The sequence below is a fragment of the Phocoena phocoena genome, chromosome 11 (assembly GCF_963924675.1).
Source record: "Phocoena phocoena chromosome 11, mPhoPho1.1, whole genome shotgun sequence".
In the NCBI taxonomy this organism is placed as follows: Eukaryota; Metazoa; Chordata; class Mammalia; order Artiodactyla; family Phocoenidae; genus Phocoena; species Phocoena phocoena.
In genome coordinates this window covers 83361381-83375165 of record NC_089229.1, presented here as the reverse complement: position 1 = coordinate 83375165, position 13785 = coordinate 83361381, and the positions used below count along the sequence as shown (strand labels likewise).

Sequence of the window (13785 nt, the reverse complement as noted above, 5' to 3'; positions counted from 1 at the left end):
AACCAACGAGATTAACTGTTTTATCTGGAGTCAGGCTGGAGTTTTAAAAGCTAAGAAGAGACACTGAAGTAAACACTGCTTCTCTATATAATGATAACATTGTTTGCTCTGCTGCCACAGAAGCAGCCTTGACTAAATAAGACACAAAATCCAGTCACTTGTGTTCATTTACTTTATCATGTGATGTCAGTGTCACAGAGCCGGCCAAGGCTGCTCTCCTTACATTCACACCTCATCTGCTCACATGTTTCATTCCTAAAAATGGTCTATAAAAATTTTTGAAAGCATTTTGCCTTTGTACAAAGAAGATATGTAACCAAAGAGACTGATTACAATTGTCAACCTAAGTTAACTTCACATTTATTTCTCATTTCAAATAACAAAGAACTTTCTCCCCCTATCTAGTGGAATAGAGAAAAACATAAAATTTACTTTATAGAACAAGAAATGGGGAAAATGGCACACAATGGTCAAAACTGGTAGCGTACTGAAATACCATCATGAATTCAGTTTTAATGCCAGCATAAATTATGGGCATCTCAGACCTCAAGGAGGAAGTGAAGAATTTAAACACACTTAAAGCTTTTAAATATACCTAATGGAGCACTAGAGTTCTAAACATTTTGAATTCATATTCTCATTTCCTTTTTTATAAATTTTTTTAAACATTTTATGGAGCATAATTGCTTTACACTGGTGTGTTAGTTTCTGCTTTATAACAAAGTGAATCAGCTATACATATACATATATCCCCATATCTCCTCCCTCTGGCATCTCCCTCCTACCCTCCCTATTCCACCCCTCTAGGTGGTCACAAAGCCCCGAGCTGATCTCCCTGTGCTATGAGGCTGCTTCCCACTAGCTAGCTATTTTATATTTGGTAGTGTATGTATGTCCATGCCTCTCTCTCACTTCATCCCAGCTTACCCTTCCCCTTCCCCGTGTCCTCAAGTACATTCTCTACATCTGCGTCTTTATTCCTGTCCTGCCCCTAGGTGCTTCAGAAACTTTTTTTTTTTTTTTTTAGATTCCATATATATGTGTTAGCATACGGTATTTGTTTTTCTCTTTCTGACTTACTTCACTCTGTATGACAGACTCTAGGTCCATCCACCTCACTGCAACTACTCAATTTTGTTTCTTTTTTATTGCTGAGTAATATTCCATTGTATATATATGCCACATCTTCTTTATCCATTCATCTGTCGATGGACACTTAGGTTGCTCCCATGTCCTGGCTATTGTAAATAGAGCTGCAATGAACACTGTGGTACGTGACTCTCTTTGAATTATGGCTTTCTCAGTGTATATGCCCAGTAATGGGAGAGCTGGGTCATATGGAAGTTCAAGTTTTAGTTTTTTAAGGAACCTCCATACTGTTCTCCATAGTGGCTGTATCAATTTACATTCCCACCAAGAGCACCAGAGTCTTCCCTTTTCTCCACACCCTCACCAGCAATTATTGTGTGTAGATTTTTTGATGATGGACATTCTGACTGGTGTGAGGTGATATCTCATTGTAGTTTTGATTAGCATTTCTATAATGATTAGTGATGTTGAGCATTCCTTCATGTGTTTGTTGGCAATCTGTACATCTTCTTTAGAGAAATGTCTATTAAGGTCTTCTGCCCATTTTTCAACTGGATTGTTTGTCTTTTTGATATTGAGTTGCATGAGCTGCTTATAAATTTTGGAGGTTAATCCTTTGTCAGTTGCTTCATTTGCAAATATTTTCTCCCATTCTGAGGGGTGTCTTTTCATCTTGTTTATGGTCTCCTTTGCTATGCAAAAGCTTTTAAGTTTCATTCGGTCCCATTTATTTTTGTTTTTATTTCCATTTCTCTAGGAGGTGGGTCAAAAAGGATCTTGCTGTGATTTATGTTATAGAGTGTTCTGCCTGTGTTTTCCTCTAAGAGTTTGATAGTTTCTGGCCTTACATTAAGGTCTTTAATCCATTTTGAGTTTATTTTTGTGTATGGTGTTAGGGAGTGTTCTAATTTCATTCTTCTACATGTAGCTGTCCAGTTTTCCCAGCACCACTTACTGAAGAGGCTGTCCTTTTCTCCACTGTATATTCTTGCCTCCTTTATCAAAGATAAGGTGACCATACGTGTGTGGGTTTATCTCTGGGCTTTCTATCCTTTTCCATTGATCTATATTTTGGTTTTTGTGCCAGTACCATACTGTCTTGATTACTGTAGCTTTGTAGTATAGTCTGAAGTCAGGGAGCCTGATTCCTCCAGCTCCGTTTTTCTTTCTCAAGATTGCTTTGGCTATTCGGGTTCTTTTGTGTTTCCATACAAATTGTGAAATTTTTTGTTCTAGTTCTGTGAAAAATGCCATTGGTAGTTTGATAGGGATTGCATTGAATCTGTAGATTCCTTTGGGTAGCATAGTCATCTTCACAATGTTGATTCTTCCAATCCAAGAACACAGTATATCTCTCCATCTATTTGTATCATCTTCAATTTCTTTCATCAGTGTCTTATACTTTTCTGCATACAGGTTTTGTCTCCTTAGGTAGGTTTATTCCTAGATATTTTATTCTTTTTGTTGCAGTGGTAAATGGGAGTGTTTTCTTGATTTCACTTTCAGATTTTTCATCATTAGTGTATAGGAATGCCAGAGATTTCTGTGCATTAATTTTGTATCCTGCTACTTTACCAAATTCATTGATTAGCTCTAGTAGTTTTCTGGTAGCATCTTTAGGATTCTCTATGTATAGTATCATGTCATCTGCAAACAGTGACAGCTTTACTTCTTCTTTTCCGATTTGGATTCCTTTTATTTCCTTTTCTTCTCTGATTTCTGTGGCTAAAACTTCCAAAACTATGTTGAATAAGAGTGGTGAGAGTGGGCAACCTTGTCTTGTTCCTGATCTTGGTGGAAATGCTTTCAGTTTTTCACCATTGAGGACAATGTTGGCTGTGGCTTTGTCATATATGGCCTTTATTATGTTGAGGAAAGTTCCCTCTATGCCTACTTTCTGGAGGGTTTTTATCATAAATGGGTGTTGAATTTTGTCGAAAGCTTTCTCTGCATCTATTGAGATGATCATATGGTTTTTCGCCTTCAATTTGTTAATGTGGTGTATCACGTTGATTGATTTGCATATATTGAAGAATCCTTGCACTCCTGGAATAAACCCTACTTGATCATGGTGTATGATCCTTTTAATGTGCTGTTGGATTCTGTTTGCTAGTATTTTGTTGAGGATTTTGGCATCTATGTTCATCAGTGATATTGGCCTGTAGTTTTCTTTCTCTGTGACATCCTTGTCTGGTTTTGGTGTCAGGGTGATGGTGGCATTGTAGAATGAATTTGGGAGTATTCCTCCCTCTGCTATATTCTGGAAGAGTTTGAGAAGGATAGGTGTTAGCTCTTCTCTAAATGTTTGATAGAATTCTCCTGTGAAGCCATCTGGTCCTAGACTTTTGTTTGTTGGAAGATTTTTAATCACAGTTTCAATTTCAGTGCTTTTGATTGGTGTGTTCATATTTTCTATTTCTTCCTGATTCAGTCTTGGAAGGTTGTGCATTTCTAAGAAGTTGTCCATTTCTTCTAGGTTGTCCATTTTATTGGCATAGAGTTGCTTGTAGTAATCTCTCATGATCTTTTGTATTTCTGCAGTGTCAGTTGTTACTTCTCCTTTTTCATTTCTAATTCTATTGATTTGAGTCTGCTCCCTTTCTGTCTTGATGAGTCTGGCTAATGGTTTATCAATTTCGTTTATCTTCTCAAAGAACCAGCTTTTAGTTTTATTATCTTTGCTATTGTTTCCTTCATTTCTTTTTCATTTATTTCTGATCTGATCTTTATGATTTCTTTCCTTCTGCTAACTTTGGGGTTTTTTTGTTCTTCTTTCTCTAATTGCTTTAGGTGCAAGGTTAGGTTTTTTATTCGAGATGTTTCCTGTTTCTTAAGGTAGGATTGTATTGCTATAAACTTCCCTCTTAGAATTGCCTTTGCTGCATCCCATAGATTTTGGGTCGTCGTGTCTCCATTGTCATTTGTTTCTAGGTATTTTTTTATTTCCTCTTTGATTTCATCAGTGATCACTTCGTTATTAAGTAGTGTATTGTTTAGCCTCCATGTGTTTGTATTTTTTACAGATTTTTTTCCTGTAATTGATATCTAGTCTCATAGCATTGTGGTCAGAAAGGATACTTGATATGATTTCAATTTTCTTAAATTTTCCAAGACTTGATTTGTGACCCAAGATATGATCTATCCTGGAGAATGTTCTATGAGCACTTGAGAAGAAAGTGTATTCTGTTGTTTTTGGATGGAATGTCCTATAAATATCAATTAAGTACATATTGTTTAATGTATCATTTAAAGCTTGTGTTTCCATATTTATTTTCACTTTGGATGATCTGTTCATTCGTGAAAGTGGGGTGTTAAAGTCCCCTACTATAACTGTGTTACTGTCGATTTCCCCTTTTATGGCTGTTAGCATGTGCCTTGTGTATTGAGGTGCTCCTATGTTGGGTGCATAAATATTTACAATTGTTATATCTTCTTGGATTGATCCCTTGCTCGTTATGTAGTGTCGTTCTTTGTCTCTTTTAATAGTCTTTATTTTAAAGTCTGTTTTGTCTGACATAAGAATTGCTACTCCAGCTTTCTTTTGATTTCCATTTGCATGGAATATCTTTTTCCATCCCCTCAGTTAGATTGTCATTTCTTAAAGCATCATTTCTCTTGAACGTGCTCCCCCTCGACTTCCTATTAGATTTTCTGTGCTATAGAATTCCTTTCTATTTTTTAGCCTATTACTCCCAAATCAAGGTATTTGTTGAAACTTTTATTTTTTTATTTATTTCATTTACTTATTTTGGCTGCGCCAGGTCTTAGTTGCAGCACGCAGGATGTTGGTTGAGGCATCTTTAGTCATGGCATGTGGACTTCTTAGTTGCCGCATGCATGTGGGATCTAGTTCCCCGACGAGGGATCAAACCTGTGTCCCATGCATTGGGAGCAGGGTCTTACCCACTGGACCACCAGTGGACCAACTGAAGTCCCTGTTGAAACTTTTAAAAGAGAAGCTATGTGAGTCTAACTGCCAAAATATGTGAGAAAAAGAAATTGCAATGAAAGTCCAATGCTATGTTACATTTCTTTCATGACTTTACTTTCTTAAGATCCAAATTAAGTGCTAATGGTTGTGCTTTTTAAAGAGACTGCTATACAAAGATTACGTTTCCTTTTTAGTTCCAGTGGATAGTTGTATCTAACTAATACAGCCAAGAGGAAACATGGTGTAAGTATTATCTGAAATATTTCCAGGTTCCATTAGCAATTTAGTTATCGAGTCTTGTAGATTTCATTCCAATTCCCAGCATTCAGGCACCAGCACTGCACAATTTTTATTTATTTTGGATTCTCTTAGGTAAGTGTCCTTTGCAAGTACAAAATAAGAAATGACAAACTCATTGCTATTATCACCCATATTAAGTTAATAAAGTGCCACTAACATCAAAATTACTTTCTAGTTATATAAAGTGATCTCCATTCCTTATTTCTCATTTTTACCAATCTCTATAAAATCTCACATTTTGGAAATAAATAGAAAGACAAAAACAATTAATTGAGTTAAAGAAAGAGTCAAGAACTGAATGAAAATAGTGACAGATGCTGTCAAATAATTTAATATGAAAGCTAGTTATAGGCACACAAAGAGCACAGGTATCCGCTAAAGCACTGTGTCCCAGACATTTGGATTCACAGATAAGTACAATTTCAAAAAATAAGTTGCAAACCAATACAAGGTTCTAAGTGTATTTTGTTTGTTTGCCAAGTAAAGATATTAAAACTAAAATTATCACTACTTTATCAACACTGGATCATGAAAGAAAAGTTAAAGAATATAATCTCTGAATAAACTAAAGAAATATATCATATAGTTTTGTAAAACACTAACTATACTGCCTCTGTTTACTAAAAAATCAGTGAAAACTTTATCATAGACCAATTGATCTTTATTAATCACATACAGTAAGAGAAACCTAGCCTGACTGCAGGAAGGTTTGGCAACCACCCAAAAGGCAGTATATGTAAATTAGAAGGAAGTATGTATCAGAGCATAATGGTGTTGATTCTCCTACCCCCTCTCCCTTCCTGATAATGGCTCCATTGAGATCCACAAGAGGATCCATTAAGAATGTTTTCTGATAGAGGCAAACTGAAAGAGAGAGGAAGAAGAGGAGCAAATGAAAAGAATCAAAGGAAGAAAATGAGGTAGAACTGAGAACAAACGTCTAAGATACAGAATGAAGGTTGGTTCCCAAACTTTTGATTATTTTTAACTTCCAAATACAAATGATCATATCATGCAGGTATGAGAATAACAAGTGAGATCAAGATGAACACCTATCCCTTCCACAAATTCAGGAACACTATTCAAGTATGCCTCCAGCACTGCTTCCTAGCATTCTTGCTATTTACAGCATCCTGGCCAAGTATTCCACCATTCTTTCCACTTCATTCAAGGTGGTAACCCAGATTAAAGAACACGAATAACTAAAGTCGCTGTTTTTATTCCTATTAATATGAGGCACATATTTTACTAACTTCCCTACATTTTCCATTAAGACCTTTACAGGGCACTTTGTCTTTAGTATGTTTTCTTATTTTTTTCTTACTTAATTATTTCTTCTGGGAACAAGATATTTATGACAAAAGCAAAACAATCCACAAGTATAAAGTAAAGACTCTGCATCAACAGTAATGATCCAATGTGTATGTATTTTTTGATATCTTGGAATCTAGTAATTTTCTTATGGGAACAACTTCATATTAATATGTTTCTGATCCCCACAGATGAGATACCTTTCAACTGTGAATCTCCTTGGCACTTGTTAGCCTGTATCAGGGTTCTAATATTTTATATTACAATCTCATGATTTCTGTGCTTATCTTACCTCCATACTATATAAAAAACTACATGAGGGAACAGACTAGTTCTTACTCATTTCTGCATCTCTGCTGATAGGTATTCATTGTATATATTTGAGTTGGATCTTTCCGCAAGACCCCTATTAAATGAAAGCCATTAAATTCCATTAGACAAAATCTTCTTAAGCAAGCACATTTTGCCCCATTACCACAGCATTAGAAGTTCTTACTCATTCCCCTGTTACTGCATAGCACTCTGTGAAGAAGCTAACACTAGACCCTCATTAAGTGTCCTGAACTATCTCGCAATTCCCACATAGCGCTTTTTTTTTTTCACGTGAGAGTACGTTCATTAATTTCTCAAGGCCTAGTTAGCTTCAAACTCAAAATAGTACTTCAAATACTGTGAACATCATATGAATCAAGGTTTTATGGCAACAGGACAAAACCAGATCTATTGCACAACTTAATCCAGTGGCTTTGATGGACCCCAAACGATTGTTCTTCACATGTCCTCATTCCTTCTAGCCCTGGGGGTAATTTTCAGAAACAATGCAAGTGTAAAGACTGAACCACTTACATTCAAACGCAAGCCTAGGGTTTTATCTAGATAAACAGGTGTGGTATTTTCTGACAACATTTACAGAATAATGTTTGTAACAATGTAATTTCATTGTATGATAAACATCAATTTAGCATAAAAAACAAATTCAAACTTGTCACCATTTTCACCTTGTTTCAATTGAATTGGCCTTGTTCAGATAAGCAAGCCTATCTCTTACAAAAACAACAGTTTATAGATCAAGTGTGTGAAATTGGGTATGCGTGTGTGTGGAATTATACTGCCTACTCTCATAATTTTATACTGCCACACTGCACATATGGTTTCCAAGCTTACTTTATCTGAATCTTTCTGAATCTATTCTCCATGCTATTAAACTGAGCACATTCCACATCATTCAAAAGTAATTACATTTTTGTCTAGAGTGTAGGAGAATGCTCTTTCTAAACAATGAAATTCTCATTATTAGAACTGGCACAAGAACCGTAGTTGTGTTAACAACAGTATGCATTATACCATCACAATAACTTAGGCTAAGTTTGATGTACAAAGGTAACCAGAAATTTAAGAGCTTATAAAAACCACCACATAAAAATAGGAATCTTTACCATACTATAATTAAGGTCCTATTCTGTGACTTATTTTTAAATAACACATGCAGTTTTCTCTTTTCCTTCTTAAGTTTTCTGAACAGTACTTCACACATAAAATTATCCTAGTCAAACATCGAAAATGCATTACTAACAACTGTCAGATTGTAAGCAAAATTTATATAAAGGTAATTTCAAGACACAGCTATCATATAGCAATTAAAATTATATTGGGTAAATAAAGACTCCTAGGAGTTGACAGTGAGCCTAAGCAAGTAAAAGCCTCTCTCTGTCGTGTGCACTGAATGAACTCTTTTCAGGGTTTAAGTGTTTAAGGTTGCATTTCATACACTGGAACCTTGCTATAATTTTATACTTGGTTCTCAGTTATATGTCCAGCTTCTATAGAAGATCAACTTAAAAAGACAGCTTTTTCTCCTTCTGCTGGACTTTACAAAGAAACTGACTCACATTGAATGCTGCTTTATGATAACTATTGACCCTGCAGTGTTCAAACACATTAACATTAAGATACATCAACTCATTAAACCTAATCAATACATCATATACCCAGAGTTCTTTAACAATTCCAGGAAAATCTTATCAATATAAGCAATAATTGAGATAACAGAATATATTATAGCATCACATTTCCAAATCTACTGGATCTTTAAATGCTAAAAACTTATATGCAAACACAGTATTTATTTCATTTGAAATTCAGCTGTCTGTAGAGAGAACGACCCAAGCTATTTTTTAATATTGTATTCTTAAAATAAATAACTGTATGCTTTAAAAATCAATCTTGGGAAGCAGCCACTCTTCGGTTATACAAAACTGTTCACTCAACTCAAGAGGAACTTAAATCAAAAGAGAGTTTGGTTGAGATAAAAGAAAACATTTTATGGGGGAAAAAAAATAAAACTGATTATTCAGTAACCACAGGTGGTCAAGACTTTCATTTCACATCACATTTGACACTAGAACAACCATCTAACCAGCAGAAGTAGCGTGCAACCAGACACAATGAGCCCCAGCATGGCTACCATAGAGTCCCCTGGCTGCCTTTCATGTTGCTACTTGATTTCTCTTCAGACTTACTCTGTTTCCTTCTGGTGCTCATAAATAATCACATTGACTGACATGAGGAAATGTTCTGGATAGTCTTCTGCATCATGAAATAAATCCATCTATATCAGAACTATCATTAAAGATGAGCCAGGGGCCTTCCCTGGTGGCGCAGTGGTTGAGAGTCCGCCTGCCGATGCAAGGGACAAGGGTTCATGCCCCGGTCCGAGAAGATCCTATGTGCCGCGGAGCGGCTGGGCCCGTGAGCCACGGCCGCTGAGCCTGCGCATCCGGAGCCTGTGCTCCGCAACGGGAGAGGCCACAACAGTGAGAGGCCCGCGTACAGCAAAAAAAAAAAAGCCAGAAGAGCCACAAATTATAGTGTCTCTTGCTTGCCTCTGAAACTCTGAAGTGACAGCCTCCGAACTCATGTTAAAAGAAGAGGCAGAGGGGACAAGAAGGGTAGATTTGCCCTCCATAAACATAAAGTCCAGGACTGCATTTCCACTCAGGTCATAACCAGACTTGCCAACCTTGCCTTTTAGCTTTCTGAAGATTATACGGGAAGCACATGTTGCTATCAATTGCTTGGCAAAATTATGAGAGCTTCAGAGAAGGCCCAACAGAATCAGTCTTTTTCATATTTATAATTATGTGTCTCAATCTTATATTGATTAGAAATCTGACAGTATTTTATAATTATGACATTGTTATAATTATATATATAGTAGTTATATAATATATATATAACTATATATGTTATAATTATCTGACAGTATTTATATGTGTATAATCTGCTTACGAAAGTTCATCTATAGTGCCTTCTGAACAGTGAGTATAGAACGAACAGAAGGACTTGTAGTATTTACACCAGTTACAGCTGTTTGGGGAGTTACTCTTAGTTAGCCACTTAGCTTATTTCTGCAAAATATTAAGGCAAAAAACACAACTTCAGAAAGGAAGAACTACATCTTTATCTGACCCAATTCCAAACCTTAACACTTGCATACCCTGAATATGAACATAGGACCCTAATTCCCCAAAATCTTTATATGGCAACAGTCATGAGGTGTACAGAACTTCTATCTCAGGAAATATTTTCTAACCTAAATTTTATACTGAAAGCATTTCTCTGTAACTTCAAGTCAGCATTAAAGGGATTACTCAAAAGTTTTACTTTGTCTCTAAACTACGTGGGCAATACAAAATGTAGACCTCTCAACACCTCTCTTTGGAGTATGAATGTCACACATAAACCAGCAATGAAATCTGGAAAGCTGTTTTTTTTTCCATAAATTGAACTCTATGATATAAAAACCATGAAATATTCTCTCTGTTTTCAAAGATATTGAATAGGAAAACAAATAAAGAATGTATTTTACTATTGAAAATAAAAGGACTTGTTATGTGAAGACGACAATGGCCTAGTATCCAGAAAAAAATACAAAGAATGTGTTGAATAACAATTCTATGAGTGTATTCAATCATTTTGATAAATGGGTAAAATATATCTTAATCAGCTTAATAGCTGAATATATCATGACTGTTGTAACATACTTTCTGCACAGTAGTAGATTCTACTTTAGTTCTAAAATTTCTAGAGAATCAGCATATTCACCGTGAATAACATCTTAACAACTTTGTTCAAAACATACTTCCTACTTAATCATCCACATAAACTCTGCCATTTAATCAGTACTCATAAATTAAGTATCTATTATATGCTAGGTATCAGAACTACAAATGTGTATGTGCGTGTGTATGACTGTGCCTTTAAGGAGAAATACAGCACAAATTATAATACAGACCGTGAGAAAAGATATAAACAAGTACCATGGATAAAAGAATAATGCAGCAACCATTCTGCCTTGGGAAGTCAGTGAAAGCATCTAAAAAGAAGCAATTTTGAACTCAGTCTCGTGGGAGAAACACAATTCACCAGGACTGTAAAATATGAAAAAGAGTTTTCCAGCTAGAAAGAATAAGTATGTGTCATTTGAGGTCACCTGGTATGTTTATGAACATATATGAAAATCTTTGCATGAATGAAGCACTGGGTCTATGGCGGGATGTGGCCAAAGAGGAGACAAAAGCCATATTTTGGTGCTGGTCTATATAGAGTTTCATGCTAAGATAGTTTTAGACTAAATCCTGTAGGCAACAAGGACATACACTAGTTTCCAAAGAGGGATAAATAATCCAACTCTTTTCTCAGGGAAATAAGTCTAGTGGAAGTTGAAAGGAAGACTGGAAAGAGGAGAGGCTGGAAGTTTGAGATCACAGAGGAGACTCTTCAACTGTTAGAGATGAAAAGCTGGTGGAATCAAGAAACTTTTGAGGCAGAAACAAACTTAGAAACCAATTAGATATATAGTAAGAGAAAATATCAGTGCTGATGTCACTAAAACTAAGTTAAATCATTTGTATACCAAGTGTATTAACTTCAAGAACAGTAGATCTTAGTCTTTTTTGGGCTACAGATTTACTTGAGAATCTGGTGAAAACCAAAACCCTACTCACATGTGTGCACCTACAGAATTCTCCAGTCATCTTCAGGAGATCCACAGACCAGAGTTAAGAACTTCTCTCCTAGATAAAGCTGCTTGAGGAAAGGAGCTGTGCCTTATACAAATCTATTTCCATAGTGCACAACAAAAAACTTGGTACAAAGTAGGCAGTTCATAGGTTTCATTTAGTTAAACTGAATTCTCCATTACAAACTGAATGATTTCATTTCCACTAACACCCTGCATCACAGCATCCACTCATGCCAACTATAGTATGTAATTTAATATGCTTTTCTCATACCCATCCTTGAGTATTTAAGATAATTTCCCCTTTATCTTTCTGGTATTCTGCTAGTAATAATTATTTATATTCACTCCTTTAAATGTGTGTGTTTCTGTTTATAGCAGTAGTACAGGAAAACCAAACCAAGAAGCACTCTCCATAGGGTACTCCCTGAAAGAAGGCAATGGTCAAAATATTGAGAGGGAAAAAGCATGAGAACTGATGCAATGTCAAACGGGGAATGCGACCTCTCTACCCTGTTGAGCTGCATACTACCATTTCCCCCCTTTCTTTTCCTAGTTTAACCTTTGTGAGAGGAGGCGAAGAAGTTATATCACTGCACGTAACTAACATGAATTCACAGTAGAGGGAAAAAAAGGAGGAATTATGGATTTAATTTACCAAATAAGAGATGATCAGAAAATTAAATATGTGTGTACTCTTGTGAAGAGCTTATAATGTTTATAAGCATGGAATCCAAAGCCAGACTGCTTGGGTAAACCCTGGTTCTCCCACTTACTAGCTGTGACCTGAAGCAAACTATTTAACCTCACTGTGCCTCAGTTTCCTCCTCATCTGTAAAGTGGGATTAATGATAACACTTCATTGAACTATTGTGAAGATTAAACGAGTAATATATGTCACGTGCTTGAAACAACACATCTGTAAAAGCGCTATGTAAGTGTTAGTGAAAACATTATTTTTGGTAAGAAAATTTTGGTGCACAGTCAAAAATACCCAGAGAAATTCTGACCTATGAGGCTTAAAATGTTGAATGGAAGTAGTTAAATCTAATGTGAATTATCAAAAAACAGTGTTTATTTCCCAGATATTAGAAGATAATCTGATTTTTCTTGCTAATTTAATTCCACATTGCATATGTAATGCAATGACATACACAAGTGGGCATATTTCAGGACCGAACATGTTTATGATGTGTAATAATTTCCTAGAGAAGGCCAAAAAAACAAACAAAACAAAAAAAAAAAATGAAGGATTTAACAGAATCAGAGCTGTTCTTAAAGGTATGAGGATGTGTGATGAAATATTTTTGTTGGTGTGATCTGGTTCAAATTAAGAGCACTGACCTCCTTGAAGTAGAAGGGCCACAAAAAATGTGACATCCACTCAAGAAGCCATGTTGAAAAGGCGAGGGTGGCTTTACTGGCATCTAAGTGCCCTGCTACCTTGCTGGCATGCTGAGTCTATGCATTTAAGTTCCAAAGAAGAACCTAAAGGCCTCATTTATTTGTCTGTGTGTCTGCTGTTTAAGGTTCAGCCAAAGATGCTATGCTGTCTTCTTCCCTCTCATCCATGAAACCACAGCTTCATAACCCTCTGCAGTGATCCAGACCCCAGGATGAAGGGCCAGATAAATTATCCTGAGCTCCAAATCCTAGAATAGGAGGTACCAGGGAATTACTGAATTATCAGAGCGACAGAGTGAATGACACTGAGTTAAAAATTAGTGCAGTAACGTTAGAAAAGTATTGTCTCTTTGAAACATATTCTTCTGTAATATTCCCAGTACTGTAAGAAACACTGGAATCCAATCTGGGCAAAGCAGAAATTGAAAAAGCACTGATTTATCATGGTGGAAATGTTCAAACTATGTTGCAGCTTTATCTGGAAAAATATTTTCCTAGAAATATTATGATACCTAACTTTCATGAGGACTAACTTTAAATGTGTTACTTTAACATTGTTCTTATATTATGTTTTTCCCCTAATTAAGTTGGGAGTGCCTCAAAAGCAGAATTCTTGAAAAACAAAATCAAAACAAAACAAAACAAAAATAGCCTATTTATACTCCCTACTGGAATCAATTTACTTATTAAGAATTTTAAGATGTTAGGAGTGAATCTTGTGTATGGCTAT

At 35.8% G+C, this 13785-nt stretch overlaps 1 protein-coding gene across 3 annotated transcripts in view; it reads right to left on the bottom strand.

Annotated features, from left to right (window-relative positions):
- The window catches only part of SOX5 (SRY-box transcription factor 5), a 401670-nt gene that overhangs the window by 333332 nt on the left and 54553 nt on the right, over window positions 1–13785 (bottom strand). The gene's annotated exons all lie outside the window — the stretch shown is intronic.